This window comes from Callithrix jacchus, chromosome 2 (assembly GCF_049354715.1).
Source record: "Callithrix jacchus isolate 240 chromosome 2, calJac240_pri, whole genome shotgun sequence".
Taxonomy (NCBI): Eukaryota; Metazoa; Chordata; class Mammalia; order Primates; family Cebidae; genus Callithrix; species Callithrix jacchus.
The window spans coordinates 154907958-154924792 of NC_133503.1; positions in this window are offsets into that span (position 1 = coordinate 154907958).

The following is a 16835-nucleotide window of genomic DNA, read 5'->3' on the forward strand; positions in this document are numbered from 1 at the left end:
CAGAGAAAACTGTATGTTTTGCAGCAAACATCCCTACTTATGCCTTTTCTCTAAGTTTGCTCAAATTTGGTTAAATTTTAGTTACATTTTTGTGAGATTTCAAAATGTCATTAAAGGTGAACATTGGCACACATTTTTGATTTAGAGTCTCTCTTTTACTCATTTTTAATTGAAAATGACCAGGTGTTTTTCCAGGGCCGTAATAATAATGTCTTTTAAAAGTAAAGGACTGTACTTTGTTATTCTCCCCAGGAAAGGTAACACTGCATTGCCAGGCCTTCAATACAAAGGGTATTAGGCTCAAGATTCTGTTTGTGCCAGGCACTGATCAGCAGTGTAAATATAAAATGAATACAGATAGATCATGCACCAGAATGCCAATCATTTTCTAGAAACACTGGTCAAAATTTGCATTAAATCAACAGATCTTTCTTTTAAGATGTATGCATTCTATCTTCCATTTGTTTTAGAAAGGATAATTAAAATCCAGAGCTATTACACTTGGCAGGTTGCAAGAGACTCCTATCAAATTGTTTTCTAACACAAAAAATAGGAACAATAATAAATAATATTATATATTATACAATATAACTTAATTGTATATAAGTAAAATGCCTTAAGTTATTTCCAAAATTCTTTTTTAATGATCATTTATGGTTTCATGTCTATGTCTTTGAGGAAAGCAGGACAACTATAATATTTATGTTACAATGGAAGAAATAACTCCAAAGATGCTAAGTAATTTGCTCAAGGCTGCACAGCTTATGGCCTGGACCAAATCACCTGCCTGCCCTCCTTGTGTGTTAACTTGTGTGTGAATGAGTACCCTGCTAGAACACAGAATTTTATAAAAAGCCTTTTATAGGGATGTGGCAACAGTAAAGCTTTCTTCATGTTAAACAGAATGAACAAAACCAACGCAGAGCAGTGACTTCCTGCCGGAGAGAGCAGAAGGTGAGATAAAGAGGAGCCAGGTGAAGAAAAGCCACAAGCTTAATAAACCAAACTTGTTACTCCCACTCAAATGTCCCTGTGAATTTTCAAGTCATCTGTGTCACTGTTTCTGTGCCTTGAATGGCTCTCTTGTATGCCATTTTTCCACACTGGAAGGCAGACAGGATGGCGTCAGCTCCCTGCTACTTCCCAGTGATGCTGGGGTCATAAGGAAGACGGTGTGTTGGTGTGTGACAGGTAGAAGTGATCCAAACTCTAAGGCAGAAATAAACTGTGAAGGACAAAGCTGTGTGTGTGTGCGCGCGTGTGTTGGTGGGGGATGGGGGAGATGGGAATGGTTACAAGTATCTCTCAGCTGCTTATTTCTGAGAAGTAAAGACTAATGTCCACATAGCGTTGTACAAATTGCTAAACATTTTCAGTTGTATTTCCAGGGACGTGGCTGTTATTAGTCTTGTTTTATGGGTAAAGAAACTGAAGCTCAGGGACTTGCTTGAGATTACTAAGCTAGCAGGTGGCTCTAAGCTCTTATGTGCTGGCTCCTGGCTTCATGTTGCTTTCAGCCTGACTACATACTCGACTCTTTTGAGAAGCCCCTGGGGACTGAGACGCTCTGAGAGGCAAGCTGGCTGTGCAGAAGGGAAACAGGATTTAGCCATGCACACTGCGTGCAATTAGACATGGGCGAGATTTAGTTCCATTGGGAAGAGTCTCCTAACTCTTTCTTGTAGCTGACCTGGAAAATTCTGAGAATCATGTTGATTAATAGGAACAAGTTATTTGGTTTTGGCTTTAAACTGATTCACTAGTTAATAGTATCATTTGTTATTATATTCAGGATCCTGGATTTGAGAACAGTGGGCTGTGTAACATGATGAGCCCAGCGATCCAATTTATTTCTGGGTGTTGGTTTTTGCTCTGTGGAGTCTGCTGCAGGGAGGGCTGTGTTTGTTTTGGATGGCTTTGCAGCAGCTGTACCAGACCAAGCGAGTGGATGGCTATGCTCAGAGCAGGGCTGGCTTCACACATCGTGGCCCTGTGGTTCTATTTGCTGTCTTTCTTGCTGCTCTTGGAGATGTTGTTTTTGCCCCTCCAGTATTTCAGGAGACCCTTATAGAACAGCTGTTTCGCTGCTCCAAAGGCCTCGTGTGGTCTGCCTCTTGGACTGCCTTTCTTCAATGCCCAGACACCTGCTCCATCAGATTCATAAGCCACACCCCTTAAAGCCATGTCAATCAAAGCATGGCCCGCAGACCTGTGCGGTCTCTGAACCTGTTTGTTACCAATTTGGAGCAAGACAGGGACAGAAATTGAGAGTCAGAGTTTAGAAACTCTAACAGCCACTTAACAGAGCACTGTATTAATTTATTTTATTAATGAAATATAATTTGTCCAATCTAATAAAAAATTGGGTGTGTATTTTGCATGCCTTTGTTTTTTATTTAATTACTTTTTTCTATTTATTTGTGTTGTATAAATGTATCAGTTCACAATGGGCTGAAACTAAAAACAACAAACTAAAACTCCAAATACTCTGGTCTTTTTCACAGGTAGTCTGAGAAACACTGCTCTGCAGACATAGTGCAAATCAGATTTGTTTCAAGCCCTTCCCATCTATACCCTTTTACATTCCTCTGAAAAATGTTCTCAGTGTCAGGGTTTCCCAGGCTGTCCAACCATCCCCAGCCCTTGGTACTTGACATCAGGATTTGGCAGAATTTCCCTGGGTCCTTCCCTTGTAGCCCACCATCCTCCAGGCTTTGACTTCTGTCCCGTAATGGCTTAGCTAATTTGGTAAATACATCTCCTAACACCTATAGTGAAACTATGACAGCTTTGAAAATTGGGGTTGGGAAGGATATTGGGGTGCTTTATAATGATATTAAGTCCAAAGGTCTCAAGAAACTGTAAATTCCACCTCAGAATACAGCCATTCTTCCCATGAGGTCCTTAAAATGAATGAGCTTGAGAGCGGTTGCCAAGGAAAGCAAAGTACCCCTCAACTCAGAGCTGGGGCTGTAACATGGGTTGGGGCACATGGAACACTGCCTTTTCCTAAAGCAACTTACATTTAAATATCACAGGGCTGCTCTAGGGCCTCCCCTTGGTGGAATGATGGTGGTGGCAAAGGTGGGATTGAGAGAAATTTGTTTGTCTTCCTCCACCTCAACTTTAAATCATAACATATTTTGCATGTTAAATCTTCCCTTCAAAAATACAAAGATATGTTTTCTGTACCCTCATGATGAGTTAAGTCACACAGTAGTACTTCAACCTCCTTGTCCTTTACTCCTCTCCAAGTCAGCTGTGAAATGACTGGAATGGATGAGAATTGCCTTGCGTTCAGGATCCTGACGTATGGAGTAATCACAGAAAAATACCTTGAGGACTTGGCAAATAGGGATGTCCCAGCACTGCTGGTGCCGGCTGCCTTGGTCATACACTGTTCCTATCTCAGCTTTGTCTCTAGGCCTTACACTACCCTTTCATGACTCCTCTGCGTTTTCTTTTCTTCTTTAGAGCCACCTTTGATGTCCATTTTAACTGAGTTCAAATGTTATGGGCAGGATGAGGGAAGTCCCACATGGGGTGGTCCCTGTGATGTCGCTGGACTCAAGACAGATCACTCGAACTGTCTGCAGTACTTGTCCTGAAAGATTTACACATGTGGAACTCCTTTCAACAGTAATGACTGCCAAAGGAAGGTTTTCAGCTCCAGGCCTGTGGGTACCGTGGCCTTGCACAGAGGAAGGTGAGGACTATATGAGCTTACTGATGTTTTAGGGAGAAAAAAACTGGGGTAAATATGTAGGCCAAGTTAAGGGAAAATACCAGGGTAGGTATTTTCCTAAGGACCGCAATAAAGACCAAAGGAAAGGTAGAAGCAGGAAGGGAAGGGAAAGGAATAAAAAAATACTGTTAAAGAAAGAAGGAAAAACAATCATCTGAGGATGGGAGACCTTATAATTGAACACTTCCATTTATATTTGAACATCTCAGATACAGTACTGTGACATGCCCCAAAGCCAAATATGTTATCATTGTTTCATAACAGGATTCGGTAGAAGAAATAATCTCATCATGCTGAAAGCAATTAAATTGTTTAAACTAGTCAAGATGGTTTTATAAAATAAAGTCACTGTAGACAAAGTAGTAGGAATTTCAAAATGAATGACCATGTTCATTAATTAGGGAAACAGTAATTACTATGATCAAGCTGGAACACAATATTATTGATTGATTCAGTTTTCCATTGAGAATCAATTCAAGTGGAAATCTAGATATAATATAAATACTTTTTCCAAAGGCTAATGAGTGACCGCCCCCCCCACCAAAACCTTCTCCTCCTACTTCTTCCCTGATCACCAACTCCTGAATCCTTATCCTACTCTCTATCACAGATAAATTCCAGGTGGATCAAATGTTTTTCTATGAGAAAATGAAATCATTATAAATACTAAATTATATGGTAAAGTAAAAATAATGTTTAAGAGGGGAAGGCATAAAGAAAACCTTCAATAAGTTAGAGCATAGAAGACTTCTGTAAGGCAGAAAATACCATAGTCAGTATCCAAAGCCATATGACAAAATGCTTGTCACTTACATTGAAAACATTATCCCCCTGCCAAGAGAGTATCTTTAATGTGTGAAGAGTCCTTATAAATAAAAGTAAACATAAGTGGGTTCAATGTGAGCAAATCAATATAAATGCAACTAAAACAATTTTTTAGTTAAACTACCTCACTAGGGACCTGATATATAAATGATATTTAGAAATAATCTTGATGACTATTATAGAATAAAAAATGAAGCACATTTTACGTTTTTGCAAGGCTTAATAAATATAAGGTTTGTTATGCAGGAACACAACTGCTATAGCAAGCATTTGATAAAAACGCTGTAGGCTGAGAAGAGATTACCAACAAAAGCATAATCTCCTAATTTTTTAATGTTGGTTGATGAGGCAGTTGATGCAATAATTTGTACAACAAACCCCCATTTACCTATGTAACAAATCTACACTTGTAACCCTGAACTTAAATGTTAAAAAAAGAAAAAGACCAGACCAGACTGAACTTTGTTAAATTACCTCTGTATCTGTTCTCGTACCAGTACCATGCTTTTCTGGTTACTGTAGCCCTGTAGTATAGTTTGAAGTCAGGTAGCGTGATACTTCCAGCTTTGTTCTTTTAGTTTAGGATTGTCTTGGCTATTCAGGCTCTTTTTTTTTTTTGGTTATATATGAATTTTAAAATAGCTTTTGCTACTTCTGTGAAAAATGTCAATGATAGTTTAATGGGAATAGCATTGAATCCATAAGTTTCTTTGGGCAGTATAGCCATTTTAACAATAAATTATATTGATTCTTCCTATCACCCAGGTATTAAGCCTAGAACTCATTAGTTGTTTTTCCTGATCCCCCCTCCCTCCACCCTCTGAAAGGCCCCAGTGTGTGCTGTTCCCCTCTATATGTCCATGTATTCTTATCATTTAGTTCCCACTTATAAGTCAGAACATGTTATATTTGGTTTTATGTTCTTTTGGTTTGCTAAGAATAATGGCCTGCAGCTCCATACATGTCTTTGCAAAGGACATGCTCTAGTTCTTTTTTTATGGCTGCATAGTACTCTATGGTGTATATGTATCACATTTTATTTTTTCCAGTCTATCATTGATGGACATTTAGGTTGACTCCACGTCTTTGCTATTGTGAATAGTATTGCAACAAACATATGTATGCATGTGTCTTTATAACAGAATGATTTATATTCCTTTGGATATATACCCAGAAATGGGATTGCTGGTTTGAATGGTTATCCCAGCATCATTTATTAAAATGGAAATCCTAGGCCCGGCATGGTGGCTCACGCCTGTAATCCCAGTACTTTGGGAGGTCGAGGCAGGTGGATCATGAGGTCAGGAGTTGAGACCATCCTGGCCAATATGGTGAAACCCTGTCTCTACTAAAATACAAAAAATCATCCTGGTGTGGCAGCATGCGCCTGTGGTCCCAGCTACTTGGGAGGCTGAGGAAGGGGAATTGCTTGAACCTGGGAGGCAGATGTTGCAATGTACCAAGATTATGCCCCTGCGCTCCAGCCTGGCAACAAAATAAGACTGTCTAAAGGCAAAAAAAAAAAAAAAAAGGAAAGGGAATCCTTTCTCCTTTGTCAACTTTTTTGAAGATCAGATGGATGTAGATGTGTGGCCTTATTTCTGGGCTTTCTATTCGATTTTATTGGTCTGTGTGTCTGTTTTTGTAACAGTACCATGCTGCTTTGGTTACTGTAGCCCTGTAGTATAGTTGGAAGTTGGATAGCATGATGCCTCCAGCTTTGTCCTTTTGCTTAAGATTGCCTTAGCAATTCAGGCTCTTTTTTGGTTCCACATGAATTTTAAAATAGTTTTTTTCTAGTTTTGTGAAGAATGCCATTGGTAGTTTGATAGAAATAGCATTGAATCTATAAATTGCTTTATAATAACATTAAATCTATAAATGGCAGTATGGCCATTTTAATGATATTGATTCTTCCTGTCCATGAGCATGGAATATTTTTAAATTTGTTTGTGTCATTTCTGATTTTTTTGAGCAGTGCTTTGTAGTTCTTCTTGTTGAGATCTTTACCTCCCTGGTTAGCTGTATCGGTATTTTATTTTTTGTGGCAATTGTGAATGGAAGTTCATTCATGATTTAGCTCTTGACTTGCCTGTTGTTGGTGTACAGAAAGGATAGTGATTATCGCACATTGATTTTGTGTCCTGAGACTTTGCTAAAGTTATTTATCTGCTTAAGAAGTTTTTGGGCTGAGATGATGGGGTTTTCTAGATATAGAATGTTATCTGCAAATAGAGGTAGTTTGACTTCCTCTCTTCCTATTTGAATGCTGTTTATGTTTCTTACCTGATTGTCCTGGCCAGAACGTCCAATACTGTGTTAAATAGGAGTGGTGAGAGAGGGCATCCTTGTCTTGTGCTGGTTTTCAAGGTGAATGCTTCCAGTGTTTGCCCATTTACTATAATGTTGGCTGTGGATTTCTCATATATGGCTCTTATTATTTTGAGGTAAGTAAGTTCCTTTAATATGTAGTTTACTGAGAGTTTTTTTTTTTAATGTGAATGGATGTTGAATTTTATTAAAAGCCTTTTCTGTATCTATGGAGATAATCATGTGGTTTCTGTCTTTAGTTCTGTTTATGTGATGAATCACATTTATTGGTTTGTGTATGTTAAACCAGCCTTGCATCCTGGAGACGAAGCTTTCTTGATTGTGGTGGATAAGCTTTTTGATATGCTGCTGTATTCAGTTTGCCAGTATTTTGTTGAGGATTTTTGCATCAGTGTTCATCAAGGATATTGGCTTGAAGTTTTCTTTTCTTGTTGTATCTCTGCCAAGTTTTGGTATCAGGATGATGCTGGCCTCATAGCATGAGTTGGGGAGCAGTTTCTCCTTTTCAATTTTTTTTAGAATGGTTTCAATAGGAATGATACTAGTTATTCTTTGTAGATCTGGTAAAATTCATCTGTAAATTAATCTGGTCCTGGTCTTTTTTTCGTTGGTAGGCTATTTATTATTGCCTCAATTTCAGAACTCATTACTGGTCAGTTTCTTACTGGTTCAGTCTTGGGAGGGTATATGCATCCAGGAATTTATACATTTCTTTTAGATTTTGTGGCTTAGGTGCAAGAAATGTTTATAATATTCTTGGATGGTTGTTTGCATTTCTGTGCAGTCAGGAGTAATATTCCCCTTTTCATTTCTGATTATGTTTATTTAAATTTATCTTTTCTTTATTAGTCTAGCTAATGGGCTGTTTTAATAAGTTTTTTCCAAAAAACAGCTACTGAATTCACTGATCTTTGAATGGATTTTCATGTTTCTTATCTTCTTCAGTTCAGCTCTGATTTTGGTTATTTCTTGTCTCCTGCTGGCTCTGGGATTGGTTTGCTCTTGGTTCTCCAGTTCTTTTAGTTGTGATGTTAGGTTGTTAACTGAAGATCTTTCTAACATTTTGATGTGGGCATTTAGTGCTATAAATTTCCCTATTAACACTGTGTTAGCTGTGTCCTGAAGATTCTAGTATGTTGTATCTTTGTTATTATTAGTTTCAAAGAACGTGGTTTCTGCCTTAATTTCATTATATACCCAAATGTCATTCAGGAGTAGGTTATTCAATTTCTATGTAATTCTGTGGTTTTAAGTGAATGTCTTAGTCTTGAGTTCTAACTTGCTTGCACTGCTGTCTGAGAGTGTTAGGGTTTCAGTTCTTTTGCATTTGCTGAGGAGTGTTTTACTTCTGATCAGTTTCAGACTAAGTGCCATGTGATGAGAAGAATGTATATGCTGCTGTTTTTAGGTGGAGAGTTTTGCAGATGTCTTATCAGGTCTGCATGACCCAGAGCTGAGTTCACGTCCTAAGTATCTTTGTTGCTTTTCTGTCTTGATGATCTAGTATTGTCAGTGGGATGTTAAAATCTCCCACTATTATTTAGATATGTAAGTCTAAATCTCTTTGAAGGTCTCTAAGAACTTACTTTGTGAATCTGGGTGCTCCTGTGTTGGGTGCATATATATTTAGGATACTTAGATCTTCTTGTTCAATTGAACCCTTTATCATTATGTAATGCCCTTCTTTGTCTTTTTTGATCTTTGTTGATTTAAAGTTTGTTGTGTCACAAACTAGAATTGCAAGCCCTACTTTTTTCTGTTTTCCGTTTGCTTGGTAGATTTTCCTCCATCCCTTTATTTTGAACCTATGTGTGTCACTGCATGTGAGATGAGTCTCTCTTGAAAACAGCACACCAATAGGTCTTGGTTCTTTATCCACTTGTCACTCTGTATCTTTTAACTGGGGCATTTAGTCCATTTACATTTAAGGTTAGAATTGATGTTTGGATTTGATCCTGTCATCATGATATTAGCTGGTTATTTTGCAGAATTGTTTATGTGGTTGCTTTATAACATCATTGGTCTGTGTACTTCAGTGTGTTTTGGTAATGGCTGGTAATGGTGTTTCCTTTTCATTTTAATGTTTCCTTCAAGAGCTCTTTTAAGGAATGTCTGGTGGCGTCAAATTCCCTCAGCATTTGGTTGTCTGAAAAGGATTTTACCTTTCCTTCAATTATGAAGCTTATTTTGGGGGTATGAAATTCTGGTTGACATTTCTTTTCTTTAAGAATGTTGAATATTGGCCTCCAATCTGTTCTGGCTTATACAGTTTCTGCTGAGAGGTCCATTATCAGTCTGATGGGCTTCCCTTTGTAGGTGACCTAAACTTTTTCTCTAGCTGCCCTTAACATTTTTCTTTCATTTGGATCTTGGAGAATCTAATGATTATGTGTCTTGGGGATGATCTTCCTGTGGAGTATCTTAATGAAGTTCTCTGCATTTCCTGAATTTGAATGTTGCCTGTCTAGCTAGGTTGGAGAAGAATCTCTCTGACCTGATAGAGCTGAAAAACATGCTACAAGAATTTCATGATACAATCACTGAATTATATCCTGAAATATGTTTTCCAAATTGGTTCTATTCTCTCCATCTCTTTCAGATACACCAATTAATCATATTGGTTCTATTCTCTCCACCTCTTTCAGATACACCAATTAATCATAGATTTGGCCTTTTTACATAATCCCATTCTCCAGTTTTTTGAGGTTTTGTTCAGTACTTTTCATTCTTTTTTTCTCTATTCTTGTATGCCTGTCTTATTTCAGAAGGACAGTCTTCAGGCTCCTTTCCTGTGGTTGGTCTGTTCTGCTATTAATACTTGTGATTGCATTATGAAATTCTTGTAATGTGTTTTTCAGCTCTACCAGGTTAGTTACATTCTTCATTATACTGACTATTTTCTCTGCCAATTCCTGCAAAGTTTTATCATGATTTTTAGCTCCCCCTGATTGGGTTACAACATGCTCATTTAGCTCAGTGAATTTCATTATTATCCACATTCTGAAGCCTACTTTTGTCATTTGAACCATTTCAGCTTCACCCAAGTCAGTAGGAATGGGATTGGGAGCCTGCTTAGAGAAGCAGTCTGGCCATGCCTTTGTAGAACAACTGTGCTGTGTTGGGGTACCACTTCTGCATGGTCAGCTTGAGCTCTCCGAAGCCTGCAGCCTAGAATATCTAAATCTCCCAAGCAGTAAAGATGGTGGCCCACCTATACCCCCAGGAACTTTGCCCCAGGGAGAATTCATATCTCTGTAGTCCAGAGAACATCAGCAGAGATGGCTGGAGGCCCCAGCTGGAAGGTCCTGCCCAGTGAGGAGGAATAGGTTGGGGACTTGCTTAAAGAAGCAGTCTGGTCACATTTTGGTAAAGCAGCTGTACTGTGTCAGGGGACACCTTCCACCCCTGGTTGTTGTGGACTCTTCAAAGCCTGTAGGTTGGAACAATAGAGTTGCCTAAACAGGAAAGATGGAGGCCTGTCCCTCCCCCCAGGAAATCCATCCCAGGTAGATGCGACACTGTTTCGGGTGGCTGGCTGGAATTCCTAGCCAGTGAGTCTTATCCTGTGAGGCTCTCTGGAAGTGGGGCCTGTAGGCTGTCACTGCTTGGTCCTCTGGATTCAGCCTTTCTCCTAAAAGTATGCACAGAAGTTTAACTTCCCACTTTGCTGGGTTACTTTTCCTAGTTACTTTTGCCGGGGAGCCAAGAGCTGGAATATGTAAAGCTCCCAGGCCCCTGTGCATGCCTGAGAGGCTGCTCTGCTGAGACTCCATGTAGTTCTGTGTGTCAGACTGACAGCCCTGGTGGAGTGGGTTCATGAGGGGATCTCCTAAGCTGAGGGTTGCAAAGATTTGTGGGAGAATCATGGTTTCCTGGGGTTGCACATTCACTCATCACTTCCCTGGGAGGGGGAGGTTCCCTTGGCTCCATGTTGCTCCTGGGTGGGCCATCGTTTCGCCTTGCTTTTCTCCATTCTCTGTGGGTCGAGTTGCATCCTTGATTAGTCCCAATAAGAGTACCTGGATGTTTCAGTTGAAAGTGCTGTATTTTCTTGCCCTTTTCCTTCCTGTTTGTGAGAGCCACATATCTTAGCTGCTTCTAGTTGCCCATCTTAATCACTTCCTCTCTTTTTTTTTTTAAGAGATGGGGGGATCTCACCATGTTGCACAGGCTGAACTCAAACTCCTGGATTCAAACCTTCTGCCTAAGCCTCCCAAGTAGCTGGGACCACAGGCATATCCTACAGGCATATCTTGCCTGGCTTTAGTTCTGGTATAGGACTTCTAAGGGTCTTTGAACACTAAGATGTATTGTTAATAACCAAGGGGTTATGTGGTATGAAAAGTTTCTGGTATTTGCTGGACCACAGAATATTTCTTATTAAAGAGCATAGTTTTCTCAGATTCCACAGAACTCATGGTGGGAAACACTGTGAGCATTTTTCGCACTCCCCGAATGTTAACTATCAACTCCATTGTGAATCGTTTTTCTACCTTGACCTCTCTTCATAGTATTGCTCCAACAACTTTTTCTTCTACTGCTCTCCTCTTACTTCCTTACTATCAAGTAAGAATTGACTCACTACCTCCTTGCCAATCAAGCACTTACCCTATTGCTCAAGTCTGATGGAAAATGCCACTTTCTCCACAGTGGTTCCTGATCATGCTAGATGGAAGTGCTTTCTCCTTTTTCTAAAAGTAGGAGGGAGCCATAGAAGTGACAGAGTCAACATCTTGCCCAATATTGTCATTATAGTTTTATATTCCCTCTATTTATCCCTCTGTTCATCTCTGAGATTGGTAACTTCCTGAGGGCTGTATCTATGTACTTTGTACCAGCAAGAAATACTCAGAACTGCAAGTAACAGAGAATTTAACAGAGATGGACTTAAACAATGAGGAAATTCCTTTTATCATATAACAAGAAGCTCAGAGGAAAGGTGGCACCAGGGTTGATTAATACAGTGTTCAATGTTGCTATCAAGACTCTGATGTGCTTTCCCAGTCCTCATGCTCACTAACCTTGTGTCCCAGGTGTCACATCTGGCCACAACAAGGTTAAAGTGAAGGAGGGAGCCGCTGTTCCTGTAGGTGCTTTTTAGGATTGTACATTTTCCCAAGAAGCACCTCTCCTCTCTCACATCTCACTGGACAGAACAAGATCACATGCCTTCCTGAAACCAATTGCCTGCAAAAGAACAGGATTTTCCACTGGACTTACTTAGGCACATCCACCAAACTTGGATTTGGGTCATGATCAGTGAGGAAGAGAGACATGAACAAAATAAATGTTCCATTAGCAAGGTGGGAATGGCATATGCTATACCTTAATATTCTTCTGTTCAGCCCCCACAGAGTACACTGCACATTCTATAGACTTGCTAGATGAGTAAAGGATGGACAAAAGGTTGTGCCAAAGGCGTTTGGTCAAGATTTTATAACTTGTTACCTGTCTACTACCTTTCCTGACTTGCTATGGGGAAGATTAAAAGTTTACCTTACAGTGGAAATATCCACAGGTGAACATTTGTAGTTGTTAATTGTATATTCTAAATACTAAAGCTTTTTCTCCCTCTACTCTTTACGCCAGTAATATCAGGAGCTAGGGATATAATAGAATCATTTTGAATAAAGGTCTCCAAGGGAATTCACAATGATAAAATCAAAATAACATAAAATAGATTCTAAATTAAGTTTCATTGTTTTCCTCAAAAAATTATAATGTTGGGAAGCTTCTTTTTTATTTCCTCATGTCCAAGATAGCAACCATATTTCGTTGTAAGTGATTTGATGCCAATAGTTGAGTCAGTCTGTGTTTTAACTTAGTATTTCCTCCAGATATTCTTTGAACACATGTCAACAGGAAAGAGCATGTTTCAAAATCCACTTCTGCCCATTTCTCTCTTAATAAACAAAATGAAGTTTTAATATCTGTTTTGTGGTTCCCTTTATACTTTCTGAAATTTGCCAAAAACCCCAGAAAGGTCAGAACTGGTTAAATCAATTCAAGATTAAATTTGGAAGCAGGTGAAGTTGGCCACAGAGATCCTGTCATCTCTACTTTCAGTGGTTCTGTTTCTCTCAATAGTCCTTTTCTGCAGGGGTTTAGTTGTCAACAAATATCCACCACCATCTCACTGCTCAAGAATAAAGTGTTGTCACTTTTCAGCATATTCTCATTTTATTTAGTGTTTCCTAAATATTACAAAAAACTGAAGATTCAGTGGAAGGATTTCCAATGATGAAATGCCCAGTGTGGTGACAGGGATGGAAATAGTTCTGGTTGAGAATATTCCTTGTTCCTGTTAAGTCACCACACAGACATCGCCTACTTTGAGTATGTGACAATCTGGCTCTAGGCATGTTTTGTTTTTACATGTTGTTGGGTCCCAGATGAGCCAGAAGCCTTTGTGTGGTTGTTGCCTGGGGATATTTAAAACTGTCACACTAGAAGGGCTAAGGAAATGTATTTCTTCCCAATGTGTATATATGTTGTGTGGAAGATGACTAGAGAAATATTTTAAAATTTGCATTTCAGTCAGAAAGTACTCTTTTCACTAACATGAGTTTTAAACACCTCTCTGAAGAAGCAAAGAACCTAAAGAGTGAGAGCCCCAGGCAGAGTATGGGGCTTTGGGTCTACAGATTGCATTCACATGCATGTATACACACACACACAGGAATGCACACAGGTATACAAGCCATTTCCAGGGTAAGAATAATGGAAGTCAGGCAGTGGGATAGTGTGATGTTAGGGAAGAAGGTCTAGTCCTGGAATGGGACCTCCTCTATGTTCCTAACTTGCTTTAAGAACAAAGTCTTCTGGAGTCAGAAGTCAGACAAATATCCTTGTGACTCACTCAATAGGACCCAACGACCCAAGCCAGCAGGTTGCAGTACTAGCTTACGTTATGCAAAAAACAAAAACAACCTAACCAAAGCCAAGGGTGCTTGTGGGATCCAAACCAAAGTGCTCAAAGTGTTCTATAAGACAAGGAAATTTTCAGTAATTCATAATCCAGGGAGGAAGGAAACCTCTCCTGGCAGACCAGTCAGCTTTCCATTCCAGACATATAGAACACTTCCATTGTTTATTCTTAAGGCTTTTATTCCCAGAATGTTGTTTTATGAGTATGTCAGAAGAGATCCAGAGAAAGGAGACTGGTGAGGAGGAAGATTACTTGCATCCAAATGACCAATACTCTTGCAGAAAACTGATGGGAAATCTCTGGGTCAGAAACAAGCAGATGATAAACCTTTCTTTCATTTTAGAAATAATTTTCTGGGGGAAATCTCTTCATTTTCAAATTTTAAAGTAGTGATAATAACCACTGGCAGGAATTGGCAGCCTGAACTATATTTTCAACTTATCAAATAAAGATTACTCTTCCGAAGGGAAAACAAGGAATAAGAGAAGTAGGCAGCCAGCATTTTGCCAAGTGAATCAGAGCAAAGCAAAGACTCCATGGTGATTTAGCAATGAAGGCTCAATCCCTGCTGAAATCTATCCCATAGACAGAGAATCAAGTAAGTCTGGACATAAAACAAGATCAACAGGGAACATACATAGGATTATCAGAATGTGGACAATGCAAGTAAGAGACAAGAGAGAATTCAGGCAAGTCTACAACAGGGATTATTCTTGCATTAGTTCGTTTTCATGCTGCTGATGAAGACATACACGAGACTGGGTATTTACAAAGAAAAAGAGGTTTAGTGGACTCACAGTTCCATGTGCTGGGAGACCTCACAATCATGGCAGAAAGTGAAGGGCATGTCATATAAGTAGCAGGCAAGAGAGAATGAGAGCCAAGGGAAAGATGAAACCCCTTATAAATCACCAGATATTGTGAGACTTACTCACTACCATGAGAACAGTATGGGAGAAACTGCCCCCATGATTCAACTGTCCCTCCCACAATGTGGGAATTTTGGGAGCTACAATTCAAGATGAGATTTGGGTGGGGACACAGTCAAACCATATCAATTCTGTTTTCTCTAATTCATTAGTGAATACAAAGTATATACCTGAACTTGCATCACTTACTACTTTGGAGTATGTATATACACACATATGGATATGTTTATATATGTGTTTTTCAAGGTAATTATTTAGTAAATTTGATATAATTGGATTCAATAATTAGTAACAGGTCCTTTGATTGTCTAATGTTTTGAATTAAAGAGATAGGATGACTCTCCAGGCAGAACAAAATCCACCTGAGTATGGAAGTGCGTTACAGCACTTCTCATCCCGAGTATGGAAGTCCGTTACAGCACTTCTCATCCCGAGTATGGAAGTCCGTTACAGCACTTCTCATCCCGAGTATGGAAGTCCGTTACAGCACTTCTCATCCCGAGTATGGAAGTCCGTTACAGCACTTCTCATCCTGAGTATGGAAGTCCGTTACAGCACTTTTTATCCTGAGTATGGAAGTGAATTACAGCACTTCTCATCCTGAGTGTGGAAGTCCATTCAGCACTTCTTTCAGAATATTGTTTTAACAAAGCACATAAATATGTCTGCATGAACCACAAGTGTTAGAACCACCGTGATTCCTCTTTCAGTCATATCCTGCCAGAATTATTATTTTTGTTTTTGAGACAAGGTCTTGCTGTGTCACCCAGGCTGGATGGAGTACAGTGGTGAGATCTCAGCTCACTGCAACCTCCACCTCCAGGGCTCAAACAGTCTTCTCAAATCAGCTTCCTGAGTAGCTAAGACTACAGGCATGCACCACCATGCTTCATTAATTTTTGTATTTCTGGTAGAGATGGGGTTTTGCCATGTTTCCCAGGCTGGTCTCAAACTCCTGGGCTGAAGTGACCCTCCTGTCTCAGCCTCCCAAAGTGAATGTTTCAGAAGAGATCCACAGAAAGGAGACTGGCAATGAGGATTCCAGGCATGTGCCACCATGCCTGGCCTCTGTCAGGAAATTGTATCTCACTCAGGTAGTTCAGATAAGAGATTTAATAAGGGGACAACTCCCAGAGGTGCTGTCAGGGCTGAGGGACTTGAGGGACCCAGGGATATGCAAAGGCAGGAAGCTGCTCCCGATAGCCCAGCAAGAGCTGAGCTGTGGAGGAGGGGCTACTCAGCAGGAGCTGTAAGCACTGAGGGATACAGGCCCTGCCAGAAACACAGGCCAGAGCACAGGGAAGAGATACAATGACCCTGTTGTCTTCCTCTGATCCTCTGTGGGTGTCTCCTAAAGGCCAAACCCAGCCAGATGCTGAGGGCAGGGGTGCCTGGGTGATATAATCCATAGAGGGCACAGGCAGGGCAGGAAAGAGCGGAGATTGGATTTGGGTGGGTGGGGAAAAATGGAGAAAACACACATGATACTTTAGAAACTGTTTTTTGTGCTCAGATAGAAAAGTCCAAATTTCTTTTCTGACCATAGGCAAAGCCCAGGTGGGCAGTGTGGGTGGCAGGTTTGTGACTGTATAGAGTGGCTTAAATCTAGTAGAGGTAATGGTTAGCTTGTTAAAGGTGATTGGCTGGACTCCCCAGAAAAGATGGGACCTCTCCATGGAAGCCTAGCTGCCCCAGTGCTTATGACAATCAATCCTGGTCAGCCTACGATCAAGCCAGGAGAGGGGCTGGTGCTTCTCCCACCACGAATGCTGCCTTGGGGTATTCTGCAGCTAGCTTACACATCCTGGAGCAGCAAGCCTCAATCTCAGTCCCCACTGTGCCAGGAAAGAGCAGCCCCTCCTAAGCATGCATGCTGAGCAATGGTATAGGGCTGGAGTTAGGTACTGACAAGTCATGTTACTCTTGTGTCCCGTCTCTGATCACACCAGGGAAGGAGCTGGAAAGCTGTGCAGCCCAAAGTCTAGTTCTGTTTGACTTCTGTGCACTGCTTTACATGGGTCCCAGGGAAACTCATCCTGTCTCCCCTTGGAACTCTGCTTTGTCAAATCTGGTGTAT